Genomic DNA, 23,594 nt, shown 5'->3' on the forward strand with positions numbered 1-23,594 from the left:
GATATTCAATCTGAATCAGTTAAATTGCCCAAATTATTGAAGTTTAGTTACTCGAATAAAAGGCTGATCAAATTTCTGCAATGAAAACCTAAGGCATCTATCTTAAACTGTCTTTAAAAAACTTAGAGGAGTAATGGAGAGATAGGAGGAGGAAAACAAAACAGTCTGTTCGTCAGTTTAAAAGGAAGTCAAAGTGCTTACAATAGGAAATGGCCAGACATTCCTCAAGAGAATATGAAATACATAACTTCTAAACACTTTCTCATGCTGTTCATTTAACCTGGAACACACTTCTATGCCACCTCTGCATATTTAAAATTTCCTTATTAAGATAGAGTTTAAACACCAACTCCACCATGTAACCTGAAGTAACCTTGGTATCTTCCTAAGTATCTCTTACCTTCATCTTCATAAAATCTATTAGGTTTCCAAGTCCTGTCAATTCTACCTCTTACACACCTTTCATTTATTTATATTTTAAGAGTAGAGATGGGTTTTATTCATCTCTACATATTTGTCGCACATCTTTTCCAAAACAAGTGGGGGCCCAGATCTTTGGCTCAGTCTAGGGTCTGCAGAGCCTGCCCAGGCAGGAGAGTAGAGAGGCTGGTCCATATCTGTGAGCTTGGGTCTAAGAACCATTGTCTAAGACCAGGATAAAATAGTACCAGGAAGCGAGGAACTAAGTAAAATGCCAAAGCCAAAATTTAAGGGGAAATATCTGCTCTGATGATCAGAAGCTGGTTAGGTGTGTTCAGGAGGGAGTGCTTGAAGAAGTGCTCTGAGGGTGGTGGAGGAAGCCTTTATTGGGGTATGAGTCATGGGACCAAAGGGCAGCAGTTAAGGACTCTGGGCCAGTCTGTTGGGCATCTATCACAGTGTCTGGCACATATTTGGTCCTAAGTATGTGTTTTTGAATGAATGGAGCATCACAGAATTTGCCAGCCCCCAAGGTTAGGAAGTTTCTGGTAAAGTATAACTATAAAAACCTAGGTCCAGAGAATTAAGCATCTTATTCAAGGGACTAATGAGCAAATTAGCAAATCACTCTTGTGTGATTTTTCTCCTTATATTTAGAGTTGGTAATGGCCAAGAGACACCCCTCCGATCCACCTAAGGAAGAGTGCATTGTTACTGCTGGCCTTTATCTGGATAATCAAATAATAAAGTCAAACTGGCAAGTAAAGGCGAGCTCCCAAGCTAACTATAAAATACTTTCAATGTTATTTGCTCAGTAAACTGCAGAACGTTAAACTTCTATAATAAGTAAGTTAAAAGGAAGAGTGCACTTTACAAAATTAAAAAGTTCTCAGTTACTTTACATTATTCCAATGGGAAAGTTTTCGGAGTGTGCCCTGTACAATGAGATAATGTTTTTCATGGACAGTGGACAGTGGGGGAAAGATTCCTCAGGCTCAGCACATGTGTCCCTGGGATTTTGACTAAAATTGCACCGCTTATATCTGGGCCCTGTGGCAGAAAATGTTGATCACAAGCACCCAGTTCTGAAATGCATTCATGACTTTAATCTTCTGTCTCATATCAAAAATAGAAGGATATCAAGACATGAAACATGTGAGGCAGAACTGGAATGGCTCATCAAGATCATTTGGTGCTGATGTTTCTAAACTAGGCCATAGAGAACTTTAATTCACTATGCTTTACTTCTGTTGATATATTTTACATGCTGGGCTTCTCTATAACATTTTTATTATAGAAAGAGTTCAGCAAAAATAATCATGGGTATCAACGATCTATACAGGTATAGAGCAAAGGGCATTATTATTGAAACAAATTTGGCATTATTCCATGGTCGTGTATCCTCACTCCCTCACTTATTATAGAATATCAAGTTAGTCATCAAAGAGAAGTTTCCTCATCTGTGAAGTAGTACCATGACTGTGGTAGGTATTGGTTGGATATTCATCAATACCATATTCTCTTTTTGTGAAAAACTACATATCCCAGTATACCTTGCAATTAGATTGTTCCAGGTGACCAGGTACTAGCCAAAGGAATATGTGTAGAAATAATTCATGCCACTTCCAAGCTTGGACATAAAATTCCATATGCAAAAATCCATGTTCTTTTTTTCCCTTTTCACAGCGATCTGCCCTCTGCTCCCATATCTAATCACTGCAGTTTTCATTTTGTGACCATTCTAAGCCTGGCTACAATTAGTATGTTTGTAAATTCTCTATGAAAAAAAAAAAGAAAGAAAAGAGTGGACAAGAACTAGACCAATCCCTACCTTGCCTGACCTAAATCTCAGATGTCTACATTTGTACTATCTAATAATGTAGGTCTTTGAGAGCCCCTAACCAGTATAATTCCACACACTGTTCATAGCCCTTTACTTTACTATTTAGGCTCTAGTGTTAATAATTGATACTGTTTTCTAATGAAGTCAAATCTTATCAAGACAAATGAAAACAAGGATTAACTCTATATCATCTAAAAACTCCATCGTACTATTTATTTTCACTATTTACACAAAGACTTAAATGTTAGACCTAATACCATAAAAACCCTAGAAGAAAACCTAGGTAATACCATTCAGGACATAGGCATGGGCAAGGACCTCATGTCTAATACGCCAAAAGCAACGGCAACAAAAGCCAAAATTGACAAATGGGATCTCATTAAACTAAAGAGCTTCTGCACAGCAAAAGAAACTACCATCAGAGTGAACAGGCAACCTACAGAATGGGAGAAAATTTTTGCAATCTACTCATCTGACAAAGGGCTAATATCCAGAACCTACAAAGAACTCAAACAAATTTACAAGAAAAAAACAAACGACCCCATCAAAAAGTGGGCAAAGGATAGGAACAGACATTTCCCAAAAGAAGACATTCATACAGCCAACAGACACATGAAAAAATGCTCATCATCACTGGCCATCAGAGAAATGCAAATCAAAACCACAGTGAGATACCATCTCACACCAGTTAGAATGGCAATCATTAAAAAGTCAGGAAACAACAGGTGCTGGAGAGGATGTGGAGAAATAGGAACACTTTTACACTGTTGGTGGGATTGTAAACTAGTTCAACCACTATGGAAAACAGTATGGCGATTCCTCAAGGATCTAGAACTAGAAGTACCATATGACCCAGCCATCCCATTACTGGGTATATACCCAAAGGATTATAAATCATGCTGCTATAAAGACACATGCACATGTATGTTTATTGCGGCACTATTCACAATAGCAAAGACTTGGAATCAACCCGAATGTCCATCAGTGACAGACTGGATTAAGAAAATGTGGCACATATACACCATGGAATACTATGCAGCCATAAAAAAGGATGAGTTTGTATCCTTTGTAGGGACATGGATGCAGCTGGAAACCATCATTCTCAGCAAACTATCCCAAGAACAGAAAACCAAACATCGCATGTTCTCACTCATAGGTGGGAACTGAACAATGAGATCACTTGGACTTGGGAAGGGGAACATCACACACCGGGGCCTATCATGGGGAGGGGGGAGGGGGGAGGGATTGCATTGGGAGTTATACCTGATGTAAATGACGAGTTGATGGGTGCTGACGAGTTGATGGGTGCGGCACACCAACATGGCACAAGTATACATATGTAACAAACCTGCACGTTATGCACATGTACCCTAGAACTTAAAATATAATAATAATAATAATAATAAATTTTAAAACTCAAAAAAAAAAAAACCACTTTCATGGAAATGACTTACTCAGGTCCTCATTCCTAGAATCAGAGCGTGAAACCTCAACTTAAATTTCTTTCCATTTCATACATACCACCATCAAAAATTTAAGGGCACTAGAGTAGTCTTAAAAATGGACACTCAAAGATATCTAAGTCTTAATGTCAGAGGCTTTCAAGCCAGTGCAACTCCATATTGAAACGGGGCTGGCTAAAATGAGGCTGAGACCTGCTGGGCTGCATTTCCAGGATGTTAGGCATTCTCAGTCACAGGATGTTTATGGTTAAGCGGCCAAGTTATTAGTGTTTACTGACCAGAGCCAGGACTTAAGAGACCCAGGAAATGTTCTGATGTTCCAATATATTAAGAACAAAAGCATTCTTAGTTTAAGAATAAGTTTTGCTTTAAAGATAGTCATATAGATTCCTGTGGAAGACAGTAGTTACACAAAGATTAACAATCTTTTGTCATAAGCCCTTGTAGTAGAGCACATCTCCCCCATGATTTTTCTGCTTTGCTGCTATCTTATGTATAAGCAAGCATTGTACCTTTGGTGGACACATTCCTCCTTTTGCTTTCAGGAATTCCCTAATCTATGCATTCAGTAGCCATTCTTTTATTCCTTTATGTTCTTAATAAACTTGCTTTCACTTTACTCTGTGGACTCACCTTGAATTCTTCCTTGCACAAGATCCAAAAAACCCTCTCTTGGGGTCTGGACTAGGACCTCTCTCCAGTAACATATTCCATGACAAACCACGAAGGGACCCTACTGGAGAGACCTCCAACCTAAAGGAAAATTGTCTGTGCAATACCAGTCGGCTGACTTTGGGTAAGTGGTAGAGCATATTTTATTGCAGGTAAAAAGATAAAATAAGGTTAGAGGCCCAATTTGAGTGTTAAAGTCCCTCCTAAGACATACGAGGTTAAAGGCCTTTCTTAGTAAAGGACAAGATGTTGTTGAACTTGGGTTAGAGTTAGGACTTAGGAAGTTTAGGAAGTTAGGACTTCCAAACTTAAGAAGTTTAGATTCTCTCTTAAGACATATGGGGTTAGAGGCCCACCTCAGTAAGGCCCCTCTTGATTAAAAATAGATTTGGCACTACAGTATGTTAACGGCTATTCTCTTTGGATTAATCTGCCTTGCATTATTTGGTGATGGCTGTGAGTGACAGGATTAGGCATGTGCAGGATCATAGCACATGAGAAGCTTTTTTCCTCTCCCAAAGGGGCAAATTTAAGAGCTGATGAGACATCTAGAAAAGATCCCTTCACAACTGACAAGAAGCCACCTGAACTTCGGATTCAGCGTTCCGGTGGGTCTTTCTCTAGCCTCCCTGAGCACCTCACCTCCCTGACCCTGCCATAGGCAATGCTTTTCTCCCTCCCCTTTCTCCTCCTCTCTCTCCTTTCCTTTTTCTAACCTTTCTGTCATTCAGGGTGCTTTGCCTCTGCTCTCCTAATCCTTACTTGTTTGGGTCACCTGAATAGACATCCGTGAGGGACAGGGATGACTGTTGACAGTCTGGGTCTGATCAGCAATGGGATCTGATCAGCAACTGGGTCTGACACTGTTGACCATCTGGGTCTGATCAGCAATGGAACAGGTCACACCCCTTCCCTGGTCTAAGCTGGCTTGGGGTCAAGTCCCAAGAAGATCATTCTCTTTTTCTCTTTTTGTCCACTCTCCCTCTCTGGTGCCTCAGCCTCTCACTGTGCAACCTGGTTGAGTGAATGTTAAAAGTCACTGCTTGTCTCCTCCGCAAGGTTTTAATTGATGAGAAAAAGGATTTGTGAGATGCGTCTTAGGATGTAGCAAATCTACTATACTTTGTGTCCGTCTGTCATAGAGAGGTGGGTACCAAAGGAGAAAATGCAGGCCTAAAACAATTATAAGCCCATTGTTCAAGCCAGCCTGACAAACCCGTCAGTTAAAAGCTTTGCTGCAGGTTCCTGAAACAAAAACTGATGAAGTTTCCCTCTCAGTTTGTTTTATGTCTTTGAGAGCTTCACTTTGTGAACACATGGGGGTAACTTTCTCTTGGTCTCCACCATCCAGAGGGCAGGAATTTTGCGGTTCATGTCACAGTTAGGCCTATAAGTTATCTTAGGCAGTTAAAAAGCCTTTGAAAGGCTTCTGGGAAGAGCACCAGAGACTGCCCAATGCTGTAGTTCTGTGGCTAAGGCTTTGTCTTTTCATGGTAGTGGTGAAGGTTCAATTTCCAGCTTAGGGAATGAGTCCTTTCTGGTTTGACATTTGTGTGACCTTTATTGATTCTTTTCTCCTTCATGAAAAACTTCTGATTTCCTATCTTGAATATCCCTTACCTCTGGAAATTCTAGATCTTGTAAAAACTGCTTACCACCGCTTTGAAAATCCCTTGTACACCCGTGGTTAAGTCACAACCTTAGTTAAGGCTTATTGGTTTCACCTGGGAGGTTACCTTTGGTAAAGGTTAAAAGCCGGAAATATTGACAGTTTGTCCTGACTGGAGTCTGATAATAAGATATTTGGTTAAAAGTCAGCTTAACTAAAAGTGAACAACCAAGCTATACATATATTTAAAATATATGTATTTTTTATGCTTTTTTTTCTTTCTGGATCTTATTTATGCTTTATGCTTTTTTTTTTTCTTTCTGGGTCTTATTTTTTTGAAAACAAGGATTTTTGTTTTTCTTCTCAGTCAGCCCGAATTATTTCCCCCATCTATCTTCTTGTCACCTTCAATGCCCACATGAAAAGACCTAAGGTGAATTCTGACAGCATAGGACTCCTTGGGAGAAACAGAGAAGGTGCCACAGACACCACTTTGGGAGGAACCTCTGTTTTCCTCATGGAATCCCAAGAATTGAAAGCAGATATATCCCTCTCAAAATCTAAGGCTCTGTTCTGTTTTGCATTGCATTTGGAGGGTATCAGAAATTACTCTGCATTATGAGAGAGCAAAAAGCCTTGCTGTGTAATAACTAGGTGGGAAATATACTTTCAGAAATGGCTAATGGAAGTTATGGAGGGGATACTCAGTTCTTTGCATGTTTGGATCAAAGAAGCATACTTTTAGCCACCTGGAAAGGATGAACTCCCCCACCACCAGAGGTAAAACTCCCATTCAGGATAAACTAATTGGCTTTGGGTTGTCCACCAGCTTTGGGGAATGTCCTTGTAGTAAAACGCATGATAAAAGCATTGCACTGTCAGGTCCCCATAGCATTCCCCTCTTTTTGGGGATCCAAAACTTGACATAAAAATGTGAAAGAAAAACTTAAAAACTGGACCAAATCTACTTCTGTCTATCCATCTGTGTATTTATGTGTCGTGCGTGAAATTTTGCTTTCAAAATACATGAATGAGCTCTGATTAACTGTCTTAAAAATATATGTGCTTAGGCCAGGTGCGGTGGCTTATGCCTGTAATCCCAGCACTTTGGGAGGCCAAGGCGGGTGGATCACGAGGTCAGGAGTTCAAGACCAGCCTGGCCAAGATGGTGAAACCCTATCTCTACTAAAAATACAAAAAATTAGGCGGGTGTGGTGGCACGCGCCTGTAATCCCAACTACTCCAGAGGCTGAGGGAGAGAATTGCTTAAACCTGGGTGGGTGGAGGTTGCAGTGAGCTGAGATTGCACCACTGTATTCCAGCCTGGGTGACAGAGCGAGACTCCGTCTCAAAAAACAAACAAACAAACAAACAAAAAAAACCACTAATAAAAAAAAATAATAATAAGTGCTTAAATTAACTATTTTGTGAGAAAAAGATAAGTTTTAACACTGTTTAGTTCGTGTGGCTTTAGTAATCTCTGAGAAATAAAGCTGTAAAGAGTATTGATTAAAATGCCTTCAAAATTTAGAGATTTGTTCTAAATTAGGCAGGTCAGACAATGTTTTTACTACATAAACTGCTTCTTTGACTTTTGATAACTGTTCAATTTACCTAATTTAGAGCTATTAGATTCCAGGTAAATCTTGAGGACATGTAGAGTTAGCCATGCTTCCCGGCTATGCTGGAAAGAGTCAGACCTATCTGTACTCTTTCTAGTGTCCTAGGCTTCATATCTGGTACGTGATTAAAATCACTTACCAGGTTTTTCACCAAAAGTAAGTTTCTAAGACTTAACATTGTAACGTATGTAATTGAGACTACTGTAGAAACAGTTTTACATGTAAGGTGTAAAAGGAAAGTAGAATATGTTTTTGGTAAGATTGTAAGAAGGCATGAAAATGTGGTTTTTGCCTAGTATGGAGGGTTAAAGGATTATTTTAAGTGAGATAGGATAAAGCTAAAGATTTGAGCAAGCTGTGGAAGGTTTTTGAAAGATTAATCTTGTAAAAAATTCTGTGTGTGGACATATTGACTAAAGTTAAAGGGGTGTTATTCAGTTTTTCCATAAATTGAACATTGGAATAAAACCACAACAGGGGTTTCCTTGGAGTAGTGATCTGCTCTTTAACCCCCAAAAACTGTAAAAAATTATAAAAGGTTTATGTAATCTTACCTTATGATCAAACTAATTAAGACTAGACAGATTTGTCTATAAGGTTTTATTAAGAATTGGATTTGACATTAATAGTACATTAATGTAAACTTGGCCTTCTCTCTTGAACAAGATTTTCATGTAATATTAAAAGATGATGAAAGATTTTTGTTTGCCTTTTGAATAAACTACAGGTAAAGAAAGAAGAGAAAAGAGATAAAATGAGTAAAGGGTTCTGCCTTTTAAAAAAAATCTTTGAGTTATTTTGGCTAAAAGAATGACTTATGGTGATCTGGGATTCTCTTTTATAATATCAAGTGTTTTAAGCCTTTGATATTTGACAAACTTTCCAAAATCAAATTCAAATTAAGTCTTTTTCTGACCTGATTAATACTTTTTGATATTAGGCCCCCTAATTCCAAAAATGACATATTTGGCTTATTTGGTATATTGAAATAATAAGGAAGCATTGTCAAATATAAAACATTGTTTGACTTTCTTTGCGCTGTATTTGTATAAATGTGTTATTGCTATGTGTTCCAAAATTATGGAAAACTCCTATAAATCTAATATGGATTTAGTGTACATTATGAGCAATAATTATAATTGTTACATTAAATTATCATGTGCAACAGAGATAATCAAATTTCCTTGTCAATTGTGTCTTTCACTGTGGCTGTCCTAAGACTTTCTGTCATCCACGGACAACTGTTGTTTGTTTTGATCTTCTTTAAAAGGCAGTTTGTAATCAGCTAGAGGACTCTGATGAGTACTCTTCAATTTAGGTCTCTGATAACTTTGGAAAGGGTGAAAAGGGTGCCATTAAAATAGAGAGGAAAAAAAAATTTCCAGATCTCCCTTGGATAACTCATCTGTTCATAAATATCAAGCAAAACAGAAATTGCCTAGACTAATAAAAGGCTGAAATAATCTTTTGATGACTTTTTGCCTGTATTGTTGGTGATACTTTCTGTTTTGTTTTTCAGCCAAGAAAACTTTTCTTTTGAGCTATTATAGCTTTTAACAACTGAGTAAATTATACTCCTATAAATAAAATTTGGAGCATATTTCTTTCTCGCTACCTGATTTCTCTAAAATTTAAAAACTATTTGTGAGTATTCTTAACCTATGGAAATATAATTATTTGGACAAGTACAATAAGAATCTATATTCTTACGTGTAACAGGACACAATTGGAGGAGACATTGGCTATTTTTACCAAGGCTTTGACTGGAATTGCATGATTTCAAATATAAGCAGACTACTTTAAGGAATCAAAGTTGATTTATAGAACCAATAAAAGACCCTTGGGCTGTGCTCAAAGCTTAAAAAGTTTAATGTAAGATTCTTGTTGGCACATAATTATTCTTGCTGCACTTTACAATTGGGCCAAGTTTAATAAGACTAGAACTTATTTTGCAAAATAATTGGTCATACCATGATTTATCTTTGGTAAAAATGGGAGACTGGAGAGAGGAAAATTACATTTCAAAAACTATGTTATACCTGGTATTAGATTCTACTCTCATCTGTTGTTTTTGATGGTTTTTCTTTTAGTTTTTGTTTTCTGTCAATTTAGACTGCTTATTCCTGTGAACTGACCAGTGATCTCTGGCTGCTGCTCAGAGGAAACAAGAGGGATAAGTAGCATAAAATATCTAGATCAGTATTGTAATTCTGGGCACATACTGGTCACCATGGCTGGTGACCCCATGTCAGCTTGGTTCCAATAATTTCCCAGTTCATGAAAAGTCTTCTTATTCAGTTTACTTGAGATGATTTTACTTATTTTGCTTCACTGTTGTGGAATATATTGCTGTTGTACTCTTTGAACAGGAATGCAGGATAAGCTTACTGAGTGTTTTCTTAAATCAAACACTTATTTGTCTTCCAGATTTCACCTTTTGTTGCAATTCAAAGTTATGAATGGCCCTCACCATACTGACTGAGCTACTCTCTATCCTGAATACAAGAGACCCTAATATTAGGCAGGAATATCATTGATTCTATTTGGCCTGAAGAATTTACAGAAGATGGATCTTCATCCTTCTACAACTCTTAGGATTAAGGATCCCCTTGTAAAAGAAAAGGGGGAAATAAGTCAGAGGCTTTTGAACCAGAGCAACTCCATCTTGAATAGAAGCTGGGTAAAATGAGACTGAGACCTGCTGGGCTGCATTTCCAGGAGCTTACGCATTCTTAATCACAGGATATTTATGGTTAAGGGAAAAGATTAATAATGTTTACTGAACAAACCTAGGATTTAAGAGACTCAGGAAATTACAGACCCAGGTAATATCCTGATGTTCTTCCAATATTGTAAGAACAAAAGCATTCTTAGTTTCTTAGTTTAAGTTTCACCTTAAAGCTAATATAGATTCTTGTGGAAGCCAGTAGTTACACAAAGATTAACAATCCTTTGTCACAAGCCCTTGTAGTAGAGCACATCTCCCCCATGACTTTTTTTTGTTTTTTGTTTTTTGTTTTTTGCTTTGTTATCTTCTATATAAACAAGCATTGTACCTAAAGTTGATGCAATTCTCCCTTTCTTGCTTTGGAGAATGGCCTACCTTGTCTATGAAGTAGCCAGCCTGCCTGCCTTCCTCCCATCCTTCCTTCCTTCCTTCCTTCCTTCCTTCCTTCCTTCCTTCTTTTCTTCCTTCCTTCCTTCCTTCCTTCTTTTCTTTTTTTTTCTTAGAAAGCGAGTTTCACTCTGTGGCCCAGGCTGGAGTGCAGTGGCACAATCTTGGCTCACCGCAAGCTCCACCTCCTGGGTTCACTCCATTCTCCTGACTCGGCTTCCCCAGTAACTGGGACTACAGGTGCCCGCCACCATGCCCAGCTAATTTTCTGCATTTTTAGTAGAGACGGGGTTTCACTGTGTTAGCCAGGATAGTCTGGATCTCCTGACCTTGTGATCCGCCCACCTCAGCCTCCCAAAGTGCTGGGATTACAGGCATGGGCCATTGCGCCCAGCATGCCATTCTTAATAAACTTGCTTTCAGCTGGGCGTGGTGGCTCACGCCTGTAATCCCAGCATGCTGGGAGGCTGAGGCAGGCAGATCACAAGGTCAGGAGATTGAGACCATCTTGGCCAACATGGTGAAGCCCTGTCTCTACTAAAAATACAAAAAAATTAGCCTAGCCTGGTGGCCCATGCCTGGAGTCCCAGCTACTCGGGAGGCTGTGGCAGGAGAATCGCTTGAACCCGGGAGGCTGAGGTTGCAGTGAGCCAAGATCGTGCCACTGTACTCAAGCCTGGCGACAGAGGGAGACTCTGTTTCAAACAACAACAACAACAACAAAACTTGCTTTCACTTTACTCAGTTGAGTTGCCCCAAATTCTTTCTTCCACAAAATCCAAGAACGCTCTCTTGGGGTCGGGTTCAGGGTCCCTTTCCAGTAACACTAATTCTTAGAATCTGTAAATGTTACTTTTTATGGCAAAGACTTTATGGATATGATTTAGTTAGAGATCTTGAGGTTGGGACATTATTCTGGATTATTTGAGTGGGCCCTAAACGCAGTCACAAGTGTCATTGTAAGAGGAGACAAGGCCGGGCACGGTAGCTCACGCCTGTAATCCCAGCACTTTGGGATGCTGAGGCGGGCAGATCATGGGTCAGGAGATTGAGACCATCCTGGTTAACATGGTGAAACCCCGTCTCTACTAAAATTACAAAAAATTAGCCGGGCGTGGTGGTGGGTGCCTGTAGTCCCAGCTACTGGAGAGGCTGAGGCAGGAGAATGTCGTGAACGCAGGAGGCGGAGCTTGCAGTGAGCCAAGATGGCGAAACTGCAATTCAGCCTGGGCGACAGAGCGAGACTCCGTCTCAAAAAAAAAAAAAAAAAAAAAAAGAGGAAGACAGACATTAGAAAGACAGAAGAGGAAAAAACACATGCACAGATAAGAAGGTGCTGTGAAGATGAAGGCAGAGATTGAAGTGAGGCAGTCACAAGCCAAGGAATTCTAGCAGCTACCAGAAGCTGGAAGAGGCAAGGAATGTTTTCTCTCCTAGAGCCTCCAGAGGGAGTAGGACCATCTTTCGGCCCAATTATATGAATTTCAGATTTCTGGCCTTCAGAACTTTGGGAGAACAGATTTCCATAGTTTTAATTCATCAAATTTGTGGTAAGTTCTTATGGCAGCCACAGGAAATTAATAGAAGCTTTCATTTTCTGTGCCAACTCTGACCAATTGCTACTGGTTGCCTGTATCAAAAAGGAATCTTAAATAGTGTCCAGGTCTACCACAGGACAAGGCATTAGGAGTAGGAGCACACAAGTCATATGTTTATTAATCTGCTCCAGGGTAAATAGTGAAAATAAGTTAATGATAGCAAACCTATCTTTATACATATATTTGGTTCTACTATCTAAAAAATAATATTTAAAATGCTTTTTGGTCCCATCTTTCTTCATTCCCTGCCATGCACCAACCATACAGATTTTCTATATATTACTCCAAAAATAATTTTCACATGGCATCCTCTGAGTCCTTGCTCATGCTTCCTGTCTAGAATATCCTCTTTTGTATCTAAAGAAAACTATTGTGAAACTGTTTTGAACTCCTGCCCTCACTCCATGATCAACAGAGTTGGTACCCCCCTTATATTTTGCATATATTTAGAACTATGGGGCATATAAGTATTAGCCTCTATAATAACTCTGATCATATTCTGTCGAAATGATCTGATTTGCATCTGTCTTCCACCAGAACATGAGTTCCATTGCTGTATTCAGAACCTACTTCAATACTCAGTAGACAGAAAGAACTAAATTATGGGACTTTTGACAAGCAATTACCCTCTACTAGGTTCTTTCCTCCTTTGTTCTCCTCCTTCTCTCATCTCCTTTTCCAAATTAGTTCCCCCTACCCATGCTTGAGATCTCAGCTCAAATACTTACCTTCTCAACTGCCCCCACCCTGAAGCAGCTTCCTCCCTCCAAGAGGGAACATGCCTCCTTATATATATTTTTTGACACTATGTACCTCTCCTTTGTAGCAATTAACAGAATTCAAAACCCTAAATTTATTTGTATACTTTGTGGATAAATTTCTCTGCCCCCTCTAGACTGGTAGCTCATTAAGGGCAGTGTTATGGGCTGAATTATATTCCCTAAAATTCATATAATGAAGTCCTAATCCCCAGTATGTCAGAACGTAGCTATAGTTAGAAATAGGGCCTTAAAGAGGTAATTAAAATAAAATAAGGTCAGATAGATGGGCCTTAGTCCAATATGACTGGTATTCTTATAAGAAAGTATTAGGACACAGATATTCATGTGCACAGAGAAAAGACCACATGAAGACTGGGAGAAGACAGCCATGTACAAGCCAGGGAGGGAGGCCTCAGAAAATATCAACCCTGCTGACACGGTGGTCTCAAGATTTCTAGCCTCCAGAATGGTGAGAAAATAAACTTCCATCATTTATGCCACCCTGTCTGTAATATTTTGTTATAGCAGCTCTAGTAATACAGACAGGAAACATATTTTTTTTGTTTACTGATATATGTCCAGTCTGCATCACAGTGTTTGGCAATACTTAGATGGAAGTATTTCAATTAAAATACTTCAATGAATATTTGTTGAATAAATGAATGAAATGTTTGCTGAGTTAAACTTATTGAAAGAGGTAAGGTGGTAGTTTTTATTTGTTTGTTTTAATTGTGGACAATTAAAGGTATCACAAACAACTTAACTTTCTTTTATTAGCTTTGGGGGAACAAGTGGTGTTTGGTTACATGAATGTTATTTAATGGTGACTTCTGAGATTTTGATGCACCCATCACCCAAGCAGTGTACATTGGACCCAACATGTAGTCTTTTATCACTCATCCCCCTCCTAACGTTCCCCCCAACTCCCCAGAGTCCATTATATCATTCTTATACCTTTGTGTCCTCATAGGACCAGGACAGGACTCTTCCTGCTGCTGCTTCTACTTTTATATTTCACTCAGCTCTCTAAATTTATTTCAGCTTTAGGTAGAGGTAAATCCTTCTCCCATTATTTGGATTTTCAATTACCCCAGTAAGGATGTCTGTTCAAAGGTAGACTTTCCCCCTCTCACACTTTGGGCACTCACAGTTTTTTGCTGTCTCATGGAGTTTGTAGCAGCAAGCCACTTTTTTCAAAGGGTCTGTGAATTCTTTCAGTTTTCCTGGTATGTTCCTGCAGTTGTTCTTGGAGCAAAAGTTCACAATGTGAGTCTTCACATGGTGTTCTGTCTATCTAAGTGGGAGCTGCAAGTTTGTCCTGCCTGTTATCCACCATTTTCCCCCTGAATTTTATAATGAACAACTAAGTGGGATAGACAATGGCTTAGGAGAATGACTTTAGTAACTTAGAACCCAGGTTTTGGCAAGTTCTGCTTCTACCAGTGGTCTGAATGTGGTCTTTTCAGGTTCCAGATGAACATTCCATGGCAGAATTACTTACTAACTTATTGCCTCTTTTAGAAATTCTAGCTTTTCCACTCATATTGGCAAGTGATCAAATACAGAGTGTACTCTCTATATGTATAGTACACATATGTGTATATATATGAATAAAACCATGGATACAATTTTATGAAATAATAATTAAGCTGACTATTCTAAAACTTATTCATAGAAAATTACATCTCAAGTACATAAGGTGGGAATGAGATGGGACTGGTAGGGTCCCATTCACGATCTTTATTTAAATCACCCAACTCTCAGCTGCATGCTAGTGATCAAAGGTCTCAGAGTTTAGACACATTTTTCGTTACTCTCTATAATTATTCCCTCTTATCCACAGAAATCATGAGTTATGGGTAGAAAAGACATTGGCCTGAGAATCAGTGAATTTTGGTGTCAGTTTTTGCCACTAACTTGTGATTATGTGATTCTGGCCAAGTTATTTCTTCCGTCTGAGCCTCAGTCTTCTCAACTGTAAAATGAGGTATTTATACCAGATGGCTACTATGGTACATTTCATATCTGATATCTTAAGCCACCATGAATCAGTCTAAACCATCGTGAGTCATGCCCAAATTCCTGCAAAGAGTATTTGTGTTTTTCATTAAAAGGATTCCTCTGTACTCTTTCAATTCCTAACTCCCTCTTGCCTAATTCATCCCTGCGCTTGCTGCCTGCATACCTCTGCATCAAATGTAGCTCCCCTAACTATCCATCCACTGACAAACCTTTAATCCTTTAAGATCCAGCTTAAACCACACCCATTCCAGGAGGTCTTCATTCAGCATACTCACAGAACACCACTTGCATCTCTGCTGAACCATCAGTTAGCCTAATTGGAAAATAGTTATTTATTTACATGCCTATCTCCTCTTCTAAATCAGACTCTCAGAGTGTGGGGACTAACACATTACCTGGCATGCTGAAGATGTTTCATCGTTTTGCCAGTTTGAATAAACTATTCTCTTCCTTAAAATTATTTGCCCACATGAATTGAAGCTTTTTTTTTTTTTGGAAAGGAACTACCGCTAGGATCAGCCTCAGAGAAGAGGAGAAAAACCTTGGCAGTGGCTGCCCTTCATAGGATGGCTGCTTAATCTGCACTGGGGTCCTGGGGCAGAGAATATCAGCTCCCAGCAGTTTTAAAGGTCACCCCCTCTTCTGGCCTTCCAGGGGGAATAGCAACTAGAGTTCAGGGAGCCATAGGTCTGACAATAGTGGCCAGAGGCAGAAGCCTCCAGCCTCTGGAGACAGTGGCTTGATCTAGGGTTGTTCGATACCCATACCACCAAGAGCAGAGAAAAATGAAGAAAAATGAGGGCAGATAGAAGAATAATAAAAAGCTAGCATGTATTGACTGCCAGTCACACATCAAGAAAAGCTGAGAACTTTAGACATGCTATTGCTAATCCTCATAACTTACCAATAGGACCCATAATAATTGTCCTTATTTTACAGATGAGGCTAAGAAAAGTTAAGAAAATGTCACATAGTAGTAGCAGCAGATGGAGTTGGGATTCAAACCTAAGTTAGGCTGGTCTTTTCTCTGTAACATTGCCTCTATCTTTAGCACCCTATGACTTTCCTTTCCCAAATACATCATCCCCTCATCTAGGTGACTGTGTCTCATTTCTGAAGAATCTGCATTCAAACTAGTTTAAGTATTATCCCTTTATAGGATGTTTACGTTAAAGATAGAAATATTTTCAAGACACAAAGTAATCTTATATAAAGTCATAGGGGTATGTCAAAACCACCTCTTACCTGTAAGGTCTGGGTTTTAGTTCCAGCTCTGTTCTAGTCCATCTCTGCTATTAAAACACTGTATGTCCTTGGGCAATTAAAGTTTCAGTTTATTCATCAGTAAAAAAAGGGGTAGCACTATGTGATATCTGAAAGCTCTTATATCTCTGGCATCTAAGGCATTTAATCAGACTTTTGTGGGTTCCTCAATACTAAATGTAACATAATTTCTATAAACTTATTAAATATGACCCATTCCTATATTGGGGGTAGCCTCCACAAGAGAATCCAGAAGGCAATGAATGGATAATTATGATTATTGTGATTAGTAAACATAAGCATTATTCACTCTGTACTTATACATGATCCACAGTGCAGGTAAGACTGCACCCTGGAAGAGGATTAATGGGAAAGAGATCCCGTTGATATGAACAGGAGGCAGGGAAATACTGGGTAGAAGAAGGCAGTTCCCTGGTAAAGGCCCCACCCTCAAGCCTGGAAACACACGGCCCTAAATGAGAAAAGACATTCCTGTTTCATGCCCAAATGTTGCCTTTTGGCCCACCACACCCCCCTGTCCTGTACCCATATAAACCCCAAACCCCAGGCTCACGAGCAGAAGAGTGGCAGAGCAGCACAGCAGAGAAGGAGAGAAGAGAAGGAGCATCTAAACGTCGAGAGGAATTCAGCTGAGGACAGTCAGAGAGGAGATTTGCTATGGGACAGCTGAACTCCAGGAAAAGATCATCATCTCACTCCATCCCTTTTCCAGCTCCCCATTCATCCCACTGAGAGCCACCTCCATCACTCGATAAAATCCCCACATTCATCATCCTTCAAATCTGAGTGAAACAAGTGTGAACTATACAAGCATTGAAGAAATATTAATTTTAAAAAGACAGTTATTTACCAGCTTATGCCAGTTCAGGGTAGTAGGTAGCTGGAGCCTATCCCAGCATTTCAGGGTATAAGGTGGAAACCAACCCTGGACAGGACACCATTCCATTGCAGGGCACACACACAGCCACACTAACACAGGGATAATTTAGACATAACAATTAAGCTTATGTGCCCATCTTTGGGATGAGGAAGGGAACCAGAATACCCAGAGAAAAACCATGCAGACATGGGGAGAAAATGCAAACTCCACACAGACAGTGGCCCTAGCCAGGAATTAACTTTTTAACATTAACTTTTTAATAAAAACAACACATATTTCAAGCACTCAATCCAACTACTTAATTGAAATTTCATCTTAGATGTTTAAGAAGTATGTCAAATTCATCACATACAAAATTCACCTTATAATCCCTACCTCCCAATTCTAGTATTATAAATATTAGCAAGTGGAAACATCATTTACCAAGACATTTACCAAGGCCAAAAACAGGGCATCATCCTTAATTACTCTCTTTCCCTCACTCATTAAATTCAATCCATCACAAGTTCTTCTGACTCTGCCTAACATTTCTCCATCTCCACTAATAGAATTCTGGTCAAAGCCACCATCATTTCTCACATGAACTACTATACAAGCCTTATTGCTCTCCTTGATTCCATATGTATCCCCAATCCCCCCCAACATGAAAATGTGTATCAAAACATGTCACTCCCTTGCCCGTTAGTTTCCCATCAAACACAGACTAAAATCCAAATTCCTTAGTAGAGCCTACAAGGCTCTATGGTATCTGACCTACTCTCTCTGACTTCATCTTCTGTTCTCTGACCCATTCAATTCATTCCAGCATAACACTATTTTGCTATTCTTTAAAGACACTAAATTTTTTCAGCCTTAGGACCTTTGTAGTTGCTATTCCCTTCACTTGGAACACACTTTCCACAGATCTTTGCATGTTATTCTAATTTTCATGTCACTTGCTCCGAAAGCAAAAGACCAATGAGTATGTAGTATGTCATTCTCAAAATGAAGCAGGTACCAATTAGTGACTAATTTGCCTTCAAAGTACTGCCCAGAAAGTTCACCCTAAGAGACAATCGTAGTGTGCACTCCCTCCCCAAAAAGCCAATGCTTTCTTAGGGGAGAGTCTTTACTACAGTGAAGAAATAGGGTCCTGGTCTCCCTGGGTATGCTTCCTAAAACTTTGGAAATATAAAAAAATTTAGTCTCATATTTTGATTCTATAAAAGAGAACATGAAAACAGACATTGTGAGTCAACTACAAAGATCCTTCCAAAGTACTCCCCCAAAATTAGGATCCTGAAACCTATCTTATATCACTATGTTTCAGAAAACCAAGATTTTCCTATGGATTAATTTGAATTTCGTCCCCATTCATCATTACTTCTTTTTGTAAAAAGGAAGAGAACTTGCTTTCTAACTCCTGCCTTGAATGGATGTTCTGATAAACAACAGACACAGACACCTCCACATGCCTTCAAATGTTCCAAGAGACTATTATTCCAATAAACTAGATTCCCTGAAAACAAGTGACTGATTAGCTATGCTGATTTGGAGATGTGTTTCCTAAAGCAGATGAATGTTATTTTCAGGCAAGCAACTGTCTCTTCTATCACCTTACATTTTTCAAATACCCCCTCCTCACCATCTCAAAATGTTGAAAAATAAGACACTATCAGCACAGCAACCAGGGCCAAGAATTTCTTTTATGGCTTTATTTCCATTTGCATGGCAAATGTAAACTCAGAGCAAAGTGACCTTGGTTATAAAAAATAAGAAGGCAACATCAGGATTGATGGGCCCCACTATTAGTATTTCATTCTGACAGGCAGGAAAGAAGTATGTTAATGCTGAAGGTTTGTTGAGCTGTGGTTCTCAATGCAGGCAAAGTGGGAAATGCCTTCCTATGGAGATCCATTTCCATTTAAATAAAAGGAGCTTTGTTGATACCTGGCAGTTACCTAAAGAGAATAACCACTTCCTAACCAAAGGTTTAAACTCAAATCTTAAAAACAAACTTCACCTGATTGATTTCAAAGTCACATGCCCAGTAGGTTTTCAACCACACCAAATTGGTGTCTCTGACATGGAATGATGAACAGCAACTCCAACAAGAAATGTTGCAGAGACTTTCCCTGAGTAGATGTCCAGATGAGAATGACTGAGCACAAGAACCAACTTACAAAATGCAGGGAATGACACTTTGTCCTAATGGGCAAAGGTGGCATATAAAGTGACTGGAGGCCAAAGAGTTAGGGCTGGGCCAACAAAGAAGACTGGTTGCCTTTCTTTATCCGTCAGGCTGTTTCCCTCCCTCCTGCTTCTCTGCATCCTCTTCTGGATGCTCATCCTGTGTACTCAGCTTGCTATTAGTTGATAGCCAACATCTTCACACTGAGACTATTCCTTGATGGTAAGATATTGAGGGTAGCTTATCATAATCCTACTTCCTCAGTCCCTGTACATACTGAGATGAGTTATCTCCAACTTACATCCAGACCCAGGCTCTATACCTGAGAAAACCAGACCAAGCAATATTTATCAGGAGATCCACTCTAAGGATGGAAGTAGAGAGGGGCCTGCAATTGACTCTGCTGTCCTAATCCAATTCTGTAATAAGTAGCATATACATCTGAAAAACAAAGGAATTAGAGTAAGAATATTCAACCTCTATTAAATGGTTCCTATATTCCAGGCTCTGTGAATTTTTCTTCTCAACTATCCTAGGAGGCAGGCATTATAATCCCCATTTTACTGAACGAAAAACTGAGGATTACTAAGGGCAAAGAATTTGCACTGAGGTTACAGAATCAATAGATGGATGATCACTCCAAGCCTCAGTCTATTAGTCTGTAAACAGGAAATAACTTCTTTAGAGTGTTCGTGAAAAATAAGGAGAAACAGTACTTGGCACTCAGTAGAAGTCCTGCTTACCTGTGCAAACTCCTATCTTTCTACTTCCTCCATCTCATTCATACAGCATTACACTCAGGTGTCTTACTTCTTACTGGGACAACTGCTTCACTTCATTCCTTGTCTGAATTCTAAACATTCTCTAGGTCCCATGTCCATGTCTTTAGGCTTATCTCTCTCACCCATCCTACCTACTCTTCATTGTCCACGCCATCACAATTAGTACTCCAATTATGGCAGGCCAGGTTTCTATTAGCAACCAGAGTAGCCAGTTTCCACTAACCCTTTACTATAATTTTGATGAATGTATAAATTACACATTAAAGAATTGGAGAAACTGGTGCCTGAGTATGAGGGCTGGAATGCAAAAACCAACCCATTAAGGCCCCACCTGGGTTTTTTCCAGACCCTAAAGTCTAACCAAATAATAAAAGCATTCTTACATATACACCTCATACCAGATCCCAGTTAAGATTAGGAAACTTTCCAAGACTCTAGATAAAGCTTTTCGGACCCCAGACCGCAGTTAAAGATTAGATATAGATTGAATGAACCACTCCTGCTTATGGGTACACTCCCACATGTAGGCATGGAGCTTAAAATGTATATAAGCACCAGGGAAAAAAAATTGTAACTTTGAGTTGGTCTGGTGAGTAACTCCAACCTTCTCCCTGTAACCAGTTACAGAAATAAACTCCCTTCTTTGCTAGTCTGTCTGCATTTTATTATTGGATGGTAAGAACAAGCAGCCAGACCTTATTTGTCTGGGAATATCACTGTTCCAAAAGAGATAACCATCCTTTGCTTGAACACTTTTACTAACAAGAAATCGTTTTCCTGTGAAACAGTTCATTTGATTATTGGTTAGTGCTGAACATTTAGAAAAAAAATGTTTATTATACATAAACAAGAACAGGTACGAAGATTTAATTACAAGGATAATCACTGCTCCTAATTGGAAACTTCAGTGTCTGACATAGTAAGCTTATTACATAAATTATGAAACATCTTTATAATGGAAAATAATAGAGCTCTTAAAAATGAAGATGAAGAACCACATTTACTGACATGGAAAGACATTCATTGATCTATTGATAATTTAAAAAATCAAGTTTCAAAGCCTACTAAAGCTTATATACGTCTTACACTTATAATAATAGTCCCCATAGTATAGTTTTGTATATGTCTGTCTTCATCACAAGAGGAAATGTACCTTGAGGACAAGGTCTTGTTTTATTACTTATGTATTAATTTCAGCAGGCCTGCAGTGAGCACCATGTGTGAGTACATACATTAAAAGCTGGAGGCTCATATGAATTGGACACTTCGGTCTGTCAGTGTCTATTGCAGTTTTAGGCACAAAATAGCTTTAGCATATATGAGTTAAATTACATTGAATTACACTGGAATGGGTTGAATTAGATTACAAGGATTTCTGTAATTTTGGCTACTGAATAGGATTTAGTAGGAAGCAAAGAAAACTGCATTGGAAGAAAAAGATTAAGCCATAAATAGCAGCTCAGACACTTATCAGCTGTTTACTTTCAAACCTTAGGTGCTTAATTTATGAAATGAAAATAATATTGTTTATCTCACAAGTCTGATGTAATTGTTTAATATAATTAAGTGTGTAAAAGTTACTCACACAATATCTGGCATATAGCATATGTTCAATAAATGGTTTCCAAAAAAACAATAATGCAAAAAGCAAAGTAAATAAAACAAACAACAACAAAAACACTGAAACTGAAGTCCCAGCTTGTGTCAGGGGCTATGCTTGATGTTAGAAACACAGAGATTGAATTATCTTCCCTGCCAATCAAAAGTTGACCTCATGCTTTTCCAGAGATCAGTCTGTCTCCACTGCGTGCATGAAGAACACTGTAGACAAAAGCTGGCAGCAAAGTTGACAAATATCACATTGTGATCACAGGACTGATCCAGTGCTTATTTTACCCAGTCCAGCTCACAAAGTGAAATAAAGCTTTCTTACCCTGAGAAAGGGCAATGTATTCACAGGCTCTGACTTCCATGCCCTCATTTTACTCACTGTCACATATTACTGGTATGCTGAAGGTAACCAACTAACCTGGTTCACCCGGAGCCGGTATCCTGGGACACAGTACTTCACAATTAAAATCAGGACAGTCGCAAGCAGATGAAGAGGTAGTTGGTGACCCTAGATGTGCTGATGGCTCCCAAGAGAGCCTGGTGAGTGTCCATGTGCACCATGTCTTTGAGGTGCAGATGACAGTATAGGTTGTCTACAGGACTGGCTGATATCAGTCACTTGGATTAAGCTATGGATCATCTTTCCACCAAGAAGATTTTTCTACAAAGTCCATAGCTTTTTCTGGTGCTTTGGTCTGAAATAATCATCAGTTTTTAAATAATTTCATAAAGATCCTAGCAGAGTGGAAAACCACATAGGTTCTGAAGTCAGAGAGCCCAATTTTGGAATATACTTTCCGCTATTAACTAGCTTATGACTTATAACTGGAAAAGATATAATTTCTTCAAGCCTCAGTTTCCTTATCTGTAAAACAATCTCACATGGCAGTCATAAGAATTAAATGAGCTAATAAACATAAAACATATGGTATAATAATAAATTCAGATGAATTCTGTGTATCTACTAATTCATTCTCCAGTGAAGTTCATAATTTTCTACAGTCATTATAATTTTGCTAACAATTATTATGAAAAAAGCTGGTAAATTTAATTAAAAATCCCAAGGACATGATATTTCTGAGAAAAGCAAACTGTTGCTGTTTTATTGCAACAGGTTTATAAAAGGCAGCATGTAAGTGTCCATGTATACACAAATGAACAAGAAACCAACTACCAACTAATTTTCTAAATGTACTAATGACAGCTTAGTAGGTACCTTCCAATTCAGAGGAAAGCCCAATTCTTCAACAATTATTATGGCTCTATGCAATATGAACATAGGTATTATTTTTAAAAAGGAAGAAATACATATGGAACAAATACTGGAGAAAATGAATCCGCATGTTATTGTGGTTGTATTTAATTATTTTTTTGTTTTTTTGAGATGGAGTCACTCTGTCGCCCAGGCTGGAGTGCAGTGGCACAACCTCTGCCTTCCGGGTTCAAGTGATTCTCCTGTCTCTGCTTCCTGAATAGCTGGGATTACAGGCACCTGCCACCACACCCAGCTAATTTTTTGTATTTTTAGTAGAGACAGGGTTTCGCCGTGTTGGCCAGGCTGGTCTCGAACTCTTGACCTTAGGTGAGCCACCCACCTCAGCCTCTCAAAGGGCTGGGATTACAGGCTTGAGCCACCATGCCCAGCTTGTGGTCGTATTTGAATAGTGGTTGCTTCACCTTCTCAGTGGATTTTCTTAATATTCTAAAATAAGCACAAATATTTCTTAATATTCTAAAATAAA

General features: G+C 39.0%; 1 protein-coding gene and 1 long non-coding RNA gene across 9 annotated transcripts in view; both read right to left on the minus strand.

The window, feature by feature from the left end:
• Positions 1-23,594, minus strand: part of AGBL4 (ATP/GTP binding protein like 4) — a 1,449,848-nt gene that overhangs the window by 806,102 nt on the left and 620,152 nt on the right. The window lies entirely within an intron of this gene.
• LOC110740728 lies at positions 15,607-23,277 on the minus strand. The gene is made up of 2 exons (XR_002515767.2): positions 20,203-23,277; positions 15,607-19,900 (listed from the first exon to the last, which is right to left on the minus strand). It is a non-coding gene; the product is annotated as an uncharacterized LOC110740728 (long non-coding RNA).

This window comes from Papio anubis, chromosome 1, assembly GCF_008728515.1.
Source record: "Papio anubis isolate 15944 chromosome 1, Panubis1.0, whole genome shotgun sequence".
Taxonomy (NCBI): Eukaryota; Metazoa; Chordata; class Mammalia; order Primates; family Cercopithecidae; genus Papio; species Papio anubis.